The sequence below is a fragment of the Tursiops truncatus genome, chromosome 12 (genome assembly GCF_011762595.2).
Source record: "Tursiops truncatus isolate mTurTru1 chromosome 12, mTurTru1.mat.Y, whole genome shotgun sequence".
NCBI classification, from domain to species: domain Eukaryota; kingdom Metazoa; phylum Chordata; class Mammalia; order Artiodactyla; family Delphinidae; genus Tursiops; species Tursiops truncatus.
In genome coordinates, this window is record NC_047045.1 from 30,051,355 (window position 1) to 30,065,812 (window position 14,458).

The window sequence follows — 14,458 nt, forward strand, 5'->3', positions numbered from 1 at the left end:
AAGATGTTGAGTTTGAGAAACTATTGCCCTGGAGTAAATTCTAATTTATGCTGAGAAATTTTAAATGCATACTATTCTGCATGAAAGTACAAATGTGAGTAAATTATGTATGGTGACTACTCGTTGCTTAAAGCCGCTTGAAAAAAGAAAAATATTTCTGTTTGCATCTCACTAATATGCCAACATTTGGTTAGTTATGTTTACTCCTGTTTACCACAGGTAAACTGCATGGGACATCAGACTGCTCATTATAGAGACAAGGGTGCTCCATTCCCAAAGTTGGATGACCAAACAAGTCATGGTGCATATTGTAATTTCAGTGCTACTGTACATCTTCAAGCCATCTGGGGTAAGATGCTTACTAAGCACTGCATTTTGGCTGTGAGAATGCTTCATGGATGGTGAATAAAGGCAGTGCTATGGGTTTGCGGAGCTAAACAAATATCTGATGCATTCTAGAAATCTCTTCTAGAAAGCTTCTACTTTGAACCTTAAGTTTTGGAAGAAGTATATTTTGCATTTATTGACTAATCTTTCATTAAAAACACACTTTCTGGGGCATTCATTGGAAACATCCACTTCTGTTTTCTTGTGATGAGTCAATGCCCATTTCACCTGGCAGAGAACTCAATTGTCAGCAGTGCTGACCTTTGAAATGTTAGTTTTCCCTCTTTCTAGTTGTATGGTCGGTTACTATTTTTTAAACACAACAAAAACTTTGAAGAGTAAACAGAAAGACCAAAAACAGAAGAACTAAAAAGAAGTGTATTTGTTTAATTCTTGTCATTTTTCAGAAACCTTATCTCTGGAATTTAATGCCATAGTTTAAGATCAAATTACACAAATACCTCAGTAGGAAATCGATATTTTTTCCTTTATACTTATTTATAGATGTTCCTTTTTATAGTTATCAGCTGTATCATTGATAAAATCATACTATAGGACAGCACTGAGTTCGACAAACTATGGTCCAAAGGCCAAAGGTCAAATCCTGCCTGCACCTGTTTTTGTAAATAAAACTTTACTGGAATTCAGGCCATTATTTATGCATTGTCTATAGCTGCTTTCTGGCTACTATGGTCGAGTTGAATGTTGTTATAGAGACTATAAAGGCCCATAATGTCTAAGTTATTTACTCTCTGGTTCTTTACAGAAAAAGTTTATTGACCCCTGTTCTAGCACATGGATTTACTAATTTGTAAAGGAATACACAAGTCTTTTGTTTGATTGTTTTTTGTAGTATGTAATAAAGGGGAAGAATAAAAATATTTATTATTTCAGACAAATTTTTTTCAGTGAAGTATATTTGCATTATTGCCTAAAAATTTTTAATGTCTTAACAATTTCCTGTAGAAGGACATCCTGCTTAGATGCAAATTTGTGTACACTGTCAGGTGGATAGTTAATAAGTTGGTATCTCTTCAAAGAAAAAATATTTTCTAAACCATGCTGTGAGATTGGCAGAAAAGGAAAACTGGAAATAAGGTTCAGGTGAGTCAGTGAAGTGGTTTCTAATCATGCAGCTATTATCTGCCTGAAAACTGCACAAACTGAGGTTAGTCTGCAGGCCCTATCAGCTTGTTCTTGGCGAGGCTCCCAAACCTCTAACTGTATCATGGCTGTGGCTTCATTCTCTATAGCAGATTATTCCCATGGCTGTCTCAAAGATAGTCTCTGGGCCAATTTTTTTTTTTTTTTAATCTGTCACATTTACTTCCCTAAAAAAAAGTAAAGGAAACTTGTTAAGAAATAAAAAGAGTATATGTGCTAAGTTATTTTTAAATTTTTTTGTATCTTCATTTGGTTGTTAAATAGCTGTGTACGTATGTGTGTGTGCTTGAGTATACGCATGTATGATTAACGAAAACTAGTAGAATTGTGAAATAATGTACTGAGTTCCAAAATAGAGCTTTTCTATAAAACATCTAGCAGAAGGATAATAGATAATGATGCAATGGTTAACATTACTGTTTTCAAAAATTGAAAAGGAATCGTCACTTGGGGCCAGTTTGGCATTTTCCTATATGACATCCTATTTAGGGCTCTGAATCTCAGCTATGCAGTTCTGTGAATTTGGATCCAACAGAGAAGATGTAGCTTTCACACAGTTTTCTTCAGTTATAAGAAATATAATCATTGCAATGGGATGCCTCAAACCTGGGTCACTTAAATCATTTTTGAAGACAGCAGGTGCTCTTCGGGGACATTCAAGATGGGGAAGGTACCTGTTGTTCATTGCATCTCAGCGTCACCCACACAGACTCAGTGCAGGTCAGTGTGTTCAGGAGTCAGGAAGAGGGATATGAAAATGTTGCAATTTAACAAAGTGCTAAAATATAAGTATAGAGAAAAATATTTTGAAAGGCTAAGCTGTTTAGATTCCAAATATTTAGATTTCCTCTCAGTGTTAATCCTGAGAAAGTAATTGAATGGGATATGAAGATAGAAGTATATACATTAAAATATAATTTTCTGAAAAAAAGACCCACTTTATTTTGAGCTAAACGAAACAAGGGTATTTTCAGATTCAATGCATTATAATGTTAATTTATATCAGATCTTGGGAGGAAGTAACCTATTTTATTCTTATTATTTGTTGTCTCAAGATATAGGATTCCTACACTTCTGAATTCCAATTATATGCAGTAGAATTTTGAAGATACAGAGCAGAGGTCAGAATTTTGGACATTGGGATACATACAGCCCACTGACTTTCTATTGGATATAAATAGCTTTTAAAAAACTAGAAATTTTATTAAAATATAGATTCTAAAATTCCATTGAAAATCTAGGAGATTTTGATGTTTGTTTTGTCTTAAAATTTTTGTTAATGTAAAGGTTGTACATGCACTTGGTATAAAATAAATTCAAAGGGTACAGAGGGTCATAAAGAGATTTTCTTGATCCCTTTCCCAGTTTCACATTTTCTTAAGTGTTCGTCCATGAATGCTTATATGAACATACAGGTGAAAGAGAAAATGAAATTATGATAAACATATTTTTCTATGCTAAGTACTTTAATTTTAACTTCCATTTATTAATTTTTATTACTTTACTGCTTTATGCTTTCTTTTATTCCACTTTTATTGTCATTGCTTTAGTATTTTTAAGTTCTTACCTTTGATAAAACTTCCTTTTCTCTTCTCCTACTTAAATTTGTTATTACATAAGTTTCAAATGCTGTCGCTTTGATGCTTGACAGGCCTTGTGGTCATCGCAATGACATAGGGTGGAGGGCTTCACAGTGCAAGCAGCAGGGCAGGCTGAGAAGATGCCATGCGGCCCTTTGAACACCATGCTCCGTGCTACAATCTTTCAGTCCCTTAAATAGCCATCCAAAAAGTTTCTAAAACCTCACAGCTAAAAACTATTCCTGGAGAAATAATGATCCTCTTCTTATCAAAGACTGAACATGTTTAGCTACCTTAATGTTATTTGAACCCTTCTAACTACTGAAAGGGTCAAGTTGGAGGATAGAATCTAGAATTATCCTGATATATTTTCTAGTTCTTTTCCCTGGTGTATCGAGTTCGAGGGATCTGGGGGCTGATCAAAGAAACAGATATGACCATGAGGTGGCAGTAGCACACAATGAGTTTTATTTGGGCAGTGCTTTGACAGGCTTGCACTTGGGGAAATGTCCCTCACAGCAGGAGACCTTCCAGAGGCAATGGCTGGGGGACTATACCTAGAAGAGGAGGAGGGCAAGGGAAATCAGAGAAGGATCAGGAAGGGGATTACCTGTCTAGATGATGTTGCTGAGCAGCATGATGGAGAGTCTCTGGGTCAGAGAACTCTGAAGGGCAGCAGCAGTTTGGGGTCTTTCTTTTATAGCCACAGAGTTTATCTGATCTATGGTTAACAGATCTTGGGTGCAGTTTTGTGTGGTATGCAAAGCAGGAAGGCTCTAAAAAGCTAAAACCTGCTTATTTGGGCTACATTTAAAGCAACTGGATGTGTAAAAATTTGGGATTTTTCGGTGGGCTTTGGAGCTACAGTGCCGAGCTGCTGTGAAGAAATAGACAACATAGGGCCAATGTACAGAAGCCATTTTTTGGCTCATTAATGTAACAGCTAGGTCTCACTAATTTTGTTTGTGTATGTGTGTTTTGTTTCATTATAACATATTCCAAATACACATAAGATATGCACACCAATATAATGTATAACAGATACACACCATCTATATTTGTTAAACTCATAATTTTGTCATAATTGCCCCAGGTTTTTTAAAGAAGTAAATCACTAGAGTTTAATTCCTCGTGTGCCCCTCCCTTAAAGCTAGTCCCCTCCTTGCCCTCTTCAGAGGAGTCTCCTAAATATGTTTAGATTCAAATACTATATATATGTGTGTGTGTATTTTTTATATATATATATATATATGTAATTTAAAATGATTTTAAAACTTGTTTTGGGATGATTTAAAACTTTATATAAATGATAGCATAGCATATGTATTCTTCTGTCCTCTCCTTACAATTCTTGAAATTTATCCAAATGGATCCAGTTGATATCTATAGATCAAGTTTCTTTTCACTGCTAAATAGTATTTCATTATGTGAATATAACATGATTTTTGAACAATTTCATATTGATGGACATTTAAGTTGTTTCCAGCTTATTATTTTTGCAAATGATGTTGTAGAGAGCATTCCTAGACATCTTATGTAAATGCTGCTACTTGGCTATTCCATTTCAATACTCTGGAAATAAATTGGCAAATAATTCCCAAACACCTCATGTGCACAGTGTTGGGACAATAATGAAATTAGATATACTTTCTATTTTTAATAAATTTATAATCTTGGTTTAATCTTGTATATATTCCTAAATAAGAATGACTCTAGTATTTGATAGTTTAATTTTTCCTTTAATTTTACTAAATTTAAATTTATTTCTAAGACGGTATTGTCAATGTCATTGCTTAATTATTTCCCCCAATATTTGGTTTTGGTAATCTTCCAAATTGCACAGGCAAATGTGAATGACTGAGTTATAGTTTTGTCTTACGGAGAATGTTGTGTTAAAGAGCCTTTCTGAATTTCTAATACTGTCACTTGCTCGGTTAATGATTTATTAAATACTTCACAGCAATTAGATAAATGAGATTTTTAAAAAATGTTTTCCACTACAGCTCAAGTAATTTAAATCACTCCCTTAAGAGCTGTATTTTGGGAAAAGTCATAGTGGAAGGCACATGACATAGTAAGGATAATGATCAGTGTAAGCTGATAACTTATAATGGGAAATATATACAGTTTTTGAACTGCATTCTAAATCACTTGTTTTTCCAGCATTTATTATGTGCAACAAACACGTAGAAAGTGGTTAGCTAAAGCAGGTAGTTTGAAAATACTTTAGCATTTTTATCCAAACAAATGTCAGAATTTTTTTTGAAAATGAAAAATGCTAAGTATAATAAAAGTATATATTTATACTCTTGGCAGCCAAATGTGCTTTTTAATGGAATTTAAATAAATGGAATTTTTATGACAAAAAAAGCAACAGTAAAAGCAGTGATTATGTTTTTCATAGTTCATTTGCCTTCTTTGCCCTGCAGACCTTGTGTGGAAGAAAATGAGATCCCGAGTGAAGTCTACAATGTCATTGACTCTGAAGAAGGACTCAGAGACCCATTGGTGTTTAATGACCCTTACTGGCCTATGCAGTGGGAACTGGTATGATCTTCAGAAATAGATGGTTCTTTGGCAATGTTAAGAAATATTATTTTCGTCATGTTTTAATGCAGTAGACAGACACTTTTATGCACTGCCTGCTTTTATCTATTGGTTTTGCAGAGAGACACTTAGCAAACTTTTGATGAAATATTACTGCCAGCTTATTAATGAGTACTAATCCTTTTAATTTGATTACATCCTTAGGGTTTGATTTAGCCTCTAAAAGATACCAGTAAAAAACCTAAGACATTTAAATTTGGTGTGTGTAAACAGGCTCATTACATAGAAATGTTGTTGCCATTCAGGCTTGAAGTTCTTATTTTTGCATAACCAGAATATATTCTATATTACTTCAATAATGAGAGAACTTGTCTTTGTCTTTATGGAGTAAGTGGAAGTTAGAACATTGCACAACAAACTTTTTTTCATAACACTTATAGTGTTGGACTTTTAGGACTACATTGCCCTGTCATTTATACAAGACTGTGGCAATGGAAAGGTCTGAGAAAAACACATATTTTTTGAGCATTAACAAGTAAAAAAAAAAAAAAAAGTTGAAGTAGATACCACTAAATATTTTTAAGGGAAGTATTTGTAATGTGAAAACTGTTGTGGTAGCTCCTTTTTATGTTGATCATTGGCAATTACCAAGCCTACTCTCTGAAAAGAGTAGAAAACCCATATTGGAAAATGCCCAGGTCACTTTTCTGTAGCTTCAATTCACCTTTAAAAAGTGAAACATAATTTAGAAAGTTCTAAGAGATGTATATGACTACATTTGACATTTCAAACACACATGCACAGAAACTCAAGTAAAAAAAAATAAGAATTTCTTCAATTACATGGAGTTGAAATAATTGATAACCAGTGAGTGGACTAGAGCTAATTAGGATAATGATAGTCAAAGATAAAAGGAGTGAAATTAAGAAAAAGGAGTGAGGGAAGTAGCTAGATAAAGAAGGAAGGCGTGAAATTTTTTTCAACTTTCTCTTGTTTGTTGGTTTTTTGACCTGAAGAATCAGTAAAAAGTAAGATGAATACTTGAAGATTACATTTCTGATACTTTGTAATTAGTCACCAACAAGAAATACTTTTTTGTGTAGGGTTATTATGTGCCCAGCTCCCCTATATTGAGGTCAAGGATTTTAGGAGACACAAGAGGGAAAGAAGATGGAAGGTAAATGATATAGGAAAAACAAGAAGAATTGAGTAGCAGTCAATAAAGTGACAGATTAGAAATGGAGAATAGTCTTAGAGACTATTAAACAATAAGCCCTCTTAAAATCAGACGAGATTGTGAAAGGAAAGGACAGAAAGCAGAGGTAGTAGGATAACTCTATATCATTTTCTAGGGCACAAGTTGATAGACTTTTTCTGCAAATGACCAGATAGTAAATATTTCTGGCTTTGTGGACCACATAAATCTCTGTGGCATATTTTTGTTGTTGTTCCAGTCCTTTAAAAATGTAAAAACCTTTCTCAACTTAGAGTCATACAAAAACAGGCCGTAGGTTGGATTTCACTTGCAGACTGACAGTTGTAGAAAGTAAAGGGAAAAGAGGAGTCAAATAGGAAGTAGCCATTCAGATTTAGCTCTCTCTCTCTCTCTCTCTCTCTCTCTTTTTTTATTGAAGTATAGGTGATTTACAATGTTGTGTTAATTTCTGCTGTATAGCAAAGTGATTGTTATACATGTATATACATTCTTTTTTATATTCTTTTACATTATGGTTTATCACAGGATACTGAATATAGTTCCCTGTGCTATACAGTAGGACCTTGTTGTTTATCTATTCTATATATAACAGTTAGCAGATTTAGCTATTAAGCATCCAGGTGCTGTGCTATTTACACACTACACTAGCACAACTCAGCAATGAAAAGTCAAGCCAGGTTATCCTAAGTCAGTAGCCTTCTAGATTATTACTACATTCTGGTAGCACCATTCTAGAGGCATGTCTGCCAGTATGGAAGAGATTCTTCATAATGCCACAATGAGCCATAATACAAAATTGCAAAGAAAGAATTGCAGTTTCCAGTTGGAGTTCTGATGTTATTCATAACAGCTGACCTAAGCTGTGTTAGAAAGCCCATCCACTGATGAGAATACCAAACTAATTTCATTGAAAGTTTGAATGGCACAAGTGTGAGTTCTCCACAACCAAGCATCCTGAAATAGTCTATTCTTTATTTTTGTGTCCACCTACTCCTCAGACAACAACCTATGGCAATCTGGCTTTGTGATGCCCTCCCACTTGCCCTGGTGATCTTCCCCCACCTTCACGCACTCCACTTAACTTCCCAATGTACTTAAGACTTTCCAGTCCTTAGCTTACTTGAGTCATCAATTAGAAGCTGATAACTATCCAGATGAAATTCAAATGGCCATGATTCCTCTCCCAAATTCTCTTTGCTGTGCCTCCTCGACATTCGTTCCTGAGTAATTCTTTCTCATATTCTAAAATTCACTCCAGGCACTATATTCTAAAAGAATATCCTTTTCCACCTACCAGAGTGAATTGGGCCACTTTTACTCTGTACTTCTGTGCTCACACTACCATTGGAATGAGTGAAAAAGTGAATAAATGAATAGTTAATGCTTGACAATTTGTGTGTCCTCTCAGCTAGACGATAATATGCTTAAGGACAGGGACTATGCTTTATTCATCTCTACATTGCAACTCATGGCAGGAAACGTGACATTTTTAATACCAAATAAGCATGTGTTTAATTAGCAAATTTTGGAATGCGTGTATGAACATAGTTTTTCATTTTTCTTCCTTTTGTTTTGTATTCTAAAGTAAGAAAAATCTATTTAACTCTTACCTGCTGTGAGCTTGTGTTCTAGTAAAACTGGTTTTCAGTTGAAAAATCTGCTTCTATCTCTGCCAGTAATTTTAAGGACAAAAAAAAAAAAAAAAAGATTCTGTAATAGGAAACCCCCAGTAGAGTGGCTTGAGCAGAATGAGGTTTATCTCATTTAAGAAAAAGAGTTGGTCGAGGGCCAGAATGAAATCTCACAGCGCCAAGACCCGAAGCTCCTTCCGTCTGCCACCTCACTTGTGTCCCTCTTACACATGGCTCACTGCCTTTTCTGCACTCCACGTAGTAGTGAGAAAAAAAGAAGGTATATGGCACCCCCAATCCCTTGTGGACACAGTCAGGAAGTGTGTGTGCTCATCTCAAACTTGAGGGTTTCTTCCTAGGAGAGGGAAGAATATATGTGAGGAAACAATATGTTAACAGTCTCTTCCAAGTACTACTTAAAAAGCAAAACATTTTAAACAAAAATGTAAGTAAACTCTCTGGAATTTCTAATTAGCACTTGATATGTAGCATGAACAATAGAGAAATATGAGTATAGGAGATAGGAAATTAAAAAGCTATAAAATAATTTTTGAAATTGCAGTGAATTTTTTAAACAATTGTTCCATAATGTTGAAACTCACCTGATTCGCCATTATTTGCCAAAATTTATCATGGCAAGTAATAGAGAATCAAATGTCCGAAGTCTGAACAGAGTATTGTTTATATGGGCTAAATTCACCATTTAAATAAAATGTCAGGAACAAGCTCTTCCAAATATATAATACTAACTTTTTCTTTCTACTCCTACACTGTTATTCTCAGTGGAAAAATCATTTTATTATCATAAACCCATCTAAGAACAGCCATGATATTCTTCTGCTAAATATTTGTACAATTCTGCTAATGTGAGGTAATATTTATAAATTTTGTCCTAGGATATTTTTCAGAACATATTTCTTGAGAAATCCTTATTAGCTTTTAAATATCATTGTAGCTCTTAAGATTTGCATATAAAGTTAATGCTGCTTCTGCCTAAAATTGTGCTGAAAAGTATAATTTGAAGAAAATTGTGACTTACATTTTCTGAAGTACTATGTTCTAATGATAAAGTTCTTTAAAATATTGTGCTAGATTTTTGCAATCATGGTCAAGTGTTCCATCATGTTATCTGAAGTAAGTAGCCTAGAGGAAGTGAAAGTGAAAAAGATGACTATTTTTATTAGTTTATATAGGTAAAAACTAAACCCATTTTAACTGATGCTCAAAGCTCAATAGACATTGATAAGAAAAATTACAGCAATATAATTTTCAAGACGGTAAGGTTATTTGATTTTTTTCTGCTTTAATTTTTGATTCAGAAATTAATTTTGCAAAAAGGAAGTGTTGCATCTGCACATGCATTATTTTACCTATAAGACGGTGAGACAGATTATGTGAAAGTGAGTTGACAACATGAAATTTCATCAGTGCAAAGGGCATTAGGATACTCTTATAGTGTTGGGGATCAGTGTCTGTGAGCTAGGGCTTCTTTCCTTCCTCAGCCTCCATGCCTGTGTGGACTGCCACAGCACAGGCCAGAGGGCCAGGTTGAGGACAATGTCAAGAGAGGTTAAACATATGTGTTTAAAAGAGAGGTTAAACCTATGAGTTTAAAAGTTGCTGTGACTAGGTGTGTTAGGAAGAATTTATACTGGGTATATTAGGGTATAAGTTTAGACAAATGTGGATTCAGATCCTGTGTCTCATCTGTGACAGTCATGAATATTTTAATGTTCTGAAAATCTGTTTTCTTATCTGTAAGGTGGACTTAAACTTTGCAGGATTGTTCTTAGAATCAAATGAGATTATGGACACAAAGGATGTGTCACAGTGCTTGACATGTGGTAGGCATTCAATGAGCAACTTGGCAGCTGGCCAGATTCCTTTCCTGTTATGGGTTAAACGTCCATTACATAGGAAGTAAACTATGCAGAATGCTCATTTCTCAACAACACTGGATGATTAAAGCAGTACTAGTGCAGGTTGTTAATAATTCTTGTGTTATAATATAATGGGAATAATGTGTTAGTGATCTCCAAAGAAGGGCTTACCCCACAAAACATACATAAGCATAAAGTAATGGGATACAGGAAAAAATGTAAGGACTTCCATTTATATTTATTTTTTATCTTTAATTTTTTTAACATTTTTCTGATTGTATTATAATCCATATAATGTATTAGTCTATTAATACATGTTTTCATTTCCAAATAATTAAATATATAATATGGGTGTATGCACAACACATTTTTTTATGAGAAGACATGATCAAAATGTTTGAAAGAGACTGATATACTCAACAAATACTCATAAAGTGGATGTCACAATGTTTTTACTGAGTTTCTGGTAAATGAACAGGACTAGGCATTAATTCGTTGAAGATGAATCAGATATGGATTTTTACATTAAAAATCTTAAAGTCGAACAGAGGTATTAGCACACACTAATAAATAACTATATTATTAGATGGAAATAGATTCTATTAAGAAGGCAAAATTAAGAATAGTTATTTTGAGCCTTCAAGATGGTAGAGGAGTACGACACGGAGATCATCTTCCTCCCCACAAATACATCAAAACTACATCTACAAGTGGAACAACTCCTACAGAACACCTACTGAACGCTGGCAGAAGACCTCAGACTTCCCAAAAGGCAAGAAACTCCTCACATACTTGGGTAGGGCAAAGGAAAAACAAGGACAAAAGAATAGTGGCGGGACCTGCACCTTGGGGAGGGAGCTGTGAAGGAGGAAAAGTTTCCACATACTAGGAAGCCCCTTCAATGGTGGACATGGCGGGTGGTGGAGGGGAGAAGTTTCGGAGCCATGGAGGAGAGCGCAGCAACAGAGGTGCGGAGGGCAAAGCGGAGAGATTCCCGCACAGAGGACCGGTGCCGACCAGCACTCACCAGCCTGAGAGGCTTGTCTGCGCACCCACTGGGGCGGGTGGGGGCTGGGAGCTGAGGCTTGGGTTTTAGGTTCAGACCCCAGCGAGAAGACTGGGGTTGGCTGTGTGAACACAGCCTGAAGGGGGATAGTGCGTCACAGCTAGCCAGGAGGGAGTCCGGGAAGAACTCAGGACCTGCCTAAGAGGCAAGAGACCATTGTTTTGGGGTGTGCGAGGAGAGGGGACTCAGAGTACCGCCTAAACAAGCTCCAGCGACGGGCATGAGCCGTAGTTACCAGCGCGGACAGCAGAAATGGGCATGAGACGCTAAGGCTGCTGCTGCAGCCACCAAGAAGCCTGTGTGTAAGCACAGGTCACTCTCCACACCTCCCCTCCCAGGAGCCTATGCAGCCTGCCACTGCCAGGGTTCCATGATCCAGAGACAGCTTCACAGGGAGAACACATGGCACGCCTCAGACCTTTGCAATGTCACACTGGACTCTGCCGCTGCAGGCATGCCCCGCATTCCATACCCCTCCCTCCCCCAAGCCTGAGTGAGCCAGAGCCCCCTAATCAGCTGCTACTTTAACCCAGTCCTCTCTGAGCAAAGAACAGATGCCCTCAAGAGACCTACACACAGAGGCGGGGCCAAATCCAAAGCTGAACCCCAGGAGCTGTGTGAACAAAGAAGAGAAAGGGAAATTTCTCCCAGCAGCCTGAGGAGCAGCAGGTTAAATCTCCACAATCAACTTGATGTACCCTGCATCTGTGTAATACCTGAATAGACAAGGAATCATCCCAAAACTGAGGCAGTGGACTTTGGGAGCAACTGTAGACTTGGGGTTTGCTTTCTGCATCGAATTTGTTTCTGGTTTTATGTTTACCTAAGTTAGTACTTAGAGCTATTATCGTTGGTAGATTTGTTTATTGATTTGGTTGCTGTCTTCCTTTTTTTATTTCATATTTTTTTCTTTTTTTTTCCCTTTTTCTCTTTTTGTGAGAGTGTATGTGTATGCTTCCTTGTGTGATTTTGTCTGTATAGCTTTGCTTTTGACATTTGTCCTAGGGTTCTGACTGTCCGTTTTGTTTGGTTTTATTTTTTTAGTATAGTTTTTACTGCTTGTTACCATTGGTAGATTTGCTTTTTGGTTTGGTTGCTCTATTCTTTCTTTCTCTCTTTTTTTTAATTAATTTTTTTCTTTTTAAAACTTGTCTTCTATTTTAAAAACTTTATTTTATTTTTTCTTCCTTTCTTTCTTTCTTTATTTCTCCTTCTTCTTTCCTTCCTTCCTTCCTTTCTCTTTCCTTCTTTCTTTCTTTCTTTCTTTCTTTCTTTCTTTCTTTCTTTCTTTCTTTCTTTCTTTCTTTCTTTCTTTCTTTCCTTCCTTCCTTCCTTCCTTCCTTCCTTCCTCCCTCCCTTCCTTTTTCTCCCTTTTCTTCGAGCTGTGTGGCTGGCAGGGTCTTGGTGGTTGCCGGGTGTCAGGCCTGAGCCTCTGAGGTGAGAAAGCCGACTTCAGGACATTGGTCCACCAGAGACCTCCTGGCTCCACATAATATCAAACGGTGAAAGCTGTCGCAGACATCTCCATCTCAATGCCAAGACCCAGCTCCACTCAATGACCAGCAAGCTACAGTGCTGGATACCCTATGCCAAATAACTAGCAAGACAGGAACACAACCTCACCCATTAGCAGAAACGCTGCCTCAAATCATAATAAGGTCACAGACACCCCAATACACACCACCGGATGGGGTCCTGCCCACCAGGAAGACAAGATACAGCCTCATCCACCAGAACACAGGCACCAGTCCCCTCCACCAGGGAGCCTACACAATCCAATGAACCAACCTTACCCCCAGGAGCAGACACCAAAAACAGCGGGAACTACGAACCTGCAGCCTGCGAAATGGAGACCCCAAACACAGTAAGTTAAACAAAATGAGAAGACAGAGAAATACATAGCAGATGAAGGAGCAAGGCAAAAACCCACCAGACCAAACAAATGAGGAGGAAATAGGCAGTCTAGCTGAAAAAGAATTCTAAGTAATCGTAGTAAAGACGATCCAAAATCTTGGAAATAGAATGGAGAAAATACAAGAAACATTTAACAAGGACCTAGAAGAACTAAAGAGCAAACAAACAATCATGAACCACACAATAAGTGAAATTAAAAATTCTCTAGAAGGAATCAATAGCAGAATAACTGATGCAGAGGAACAGATAAGTGACCTGGAAAATAAAATAGAGGAAATAGCAACCACAGAGCAGAATAAAGAAAAAAGAATGAAAAGAATTGAGGACAATCTAGGAGACCTCTGCGAGAACATTAAACACACCAACATTCGAATTATAGGGGTCCCAGAAGAAGAAGAGAAAAAAACAGGACTGATAAAATATTTCAAGAGATTATAGTTGAAAACTTCCCTAATATGGGTATGGGTATAGTCAAGGAAGTCAAGTCAAGTCCAGGAAGCTCAGAGAGTCCCATACAGGATAAATCCAAGGAGAAACATGCCAAAACAAATATTTATCAAACTATCAAAAATTAAATACAAAGAAAAAAATACTAAAAGCAGCAAGGGAAAAGCAACAATTAACATACAAAGGAATCCCCATAAGGTAAACAGCTGATCTTTCAGCAGAAACTCTGCAAGCCACAGGGAGTGGCAGGATATATTTAAAGTGATAAAAGGGAAAAACCTACAACCAAGATTACTCTACCCCGCAAGGATCTCATTCATATTCGATGGAGAAATTAAAACCTCTAGAGACAAGCAAAAGCTCAGGGAATTCAGCACCCCCAACCCAGCTCTACAACAAATGCTAAAGGAACTTCTCTAGGCAGGAAACACAAGGAAAAGACTTACAATAAAAAACCCAAAACAATCAAGAAAATGGCAATAGGAACATACATGTCAATAACTACCTTAAATATAAATTGATTAAATGCTCTCACCAAAGACATAGACTGGCTGAATGGATACAAAAAGAAGACCTGTACATATGCTGTCTACAAGAGACCCACTTCAGACCTAGGGACACATACA

The 14,458-nt window shown here is 36.6% G+C and overlaps 1 long non-coding RNA gene across 1 annotated transcript in view; it reads left to right on the forward strand.

Annotated features, from left to right (window-relative positions):
• The first annotated feature begins 219 nt into the window (after positions 1 to 219).
• Positions 220 to 14,458, forward strand: part of LOC141276083 (uncharacterized) — a 134,121-nt gene continuing 119,882 nt past the window's right edge. The window contains exons 1-2 of the long non-coding RNA XR_012325022.1: positions 220 to 349; positions 5,561 to 5,678. This is a non-coding gene — a long non-coding RNA (uncharacterized lncRNA). The remainder of the gene's footprint in view (positions 350 to 5,560; positions 5,679 to 14,458) is intronic.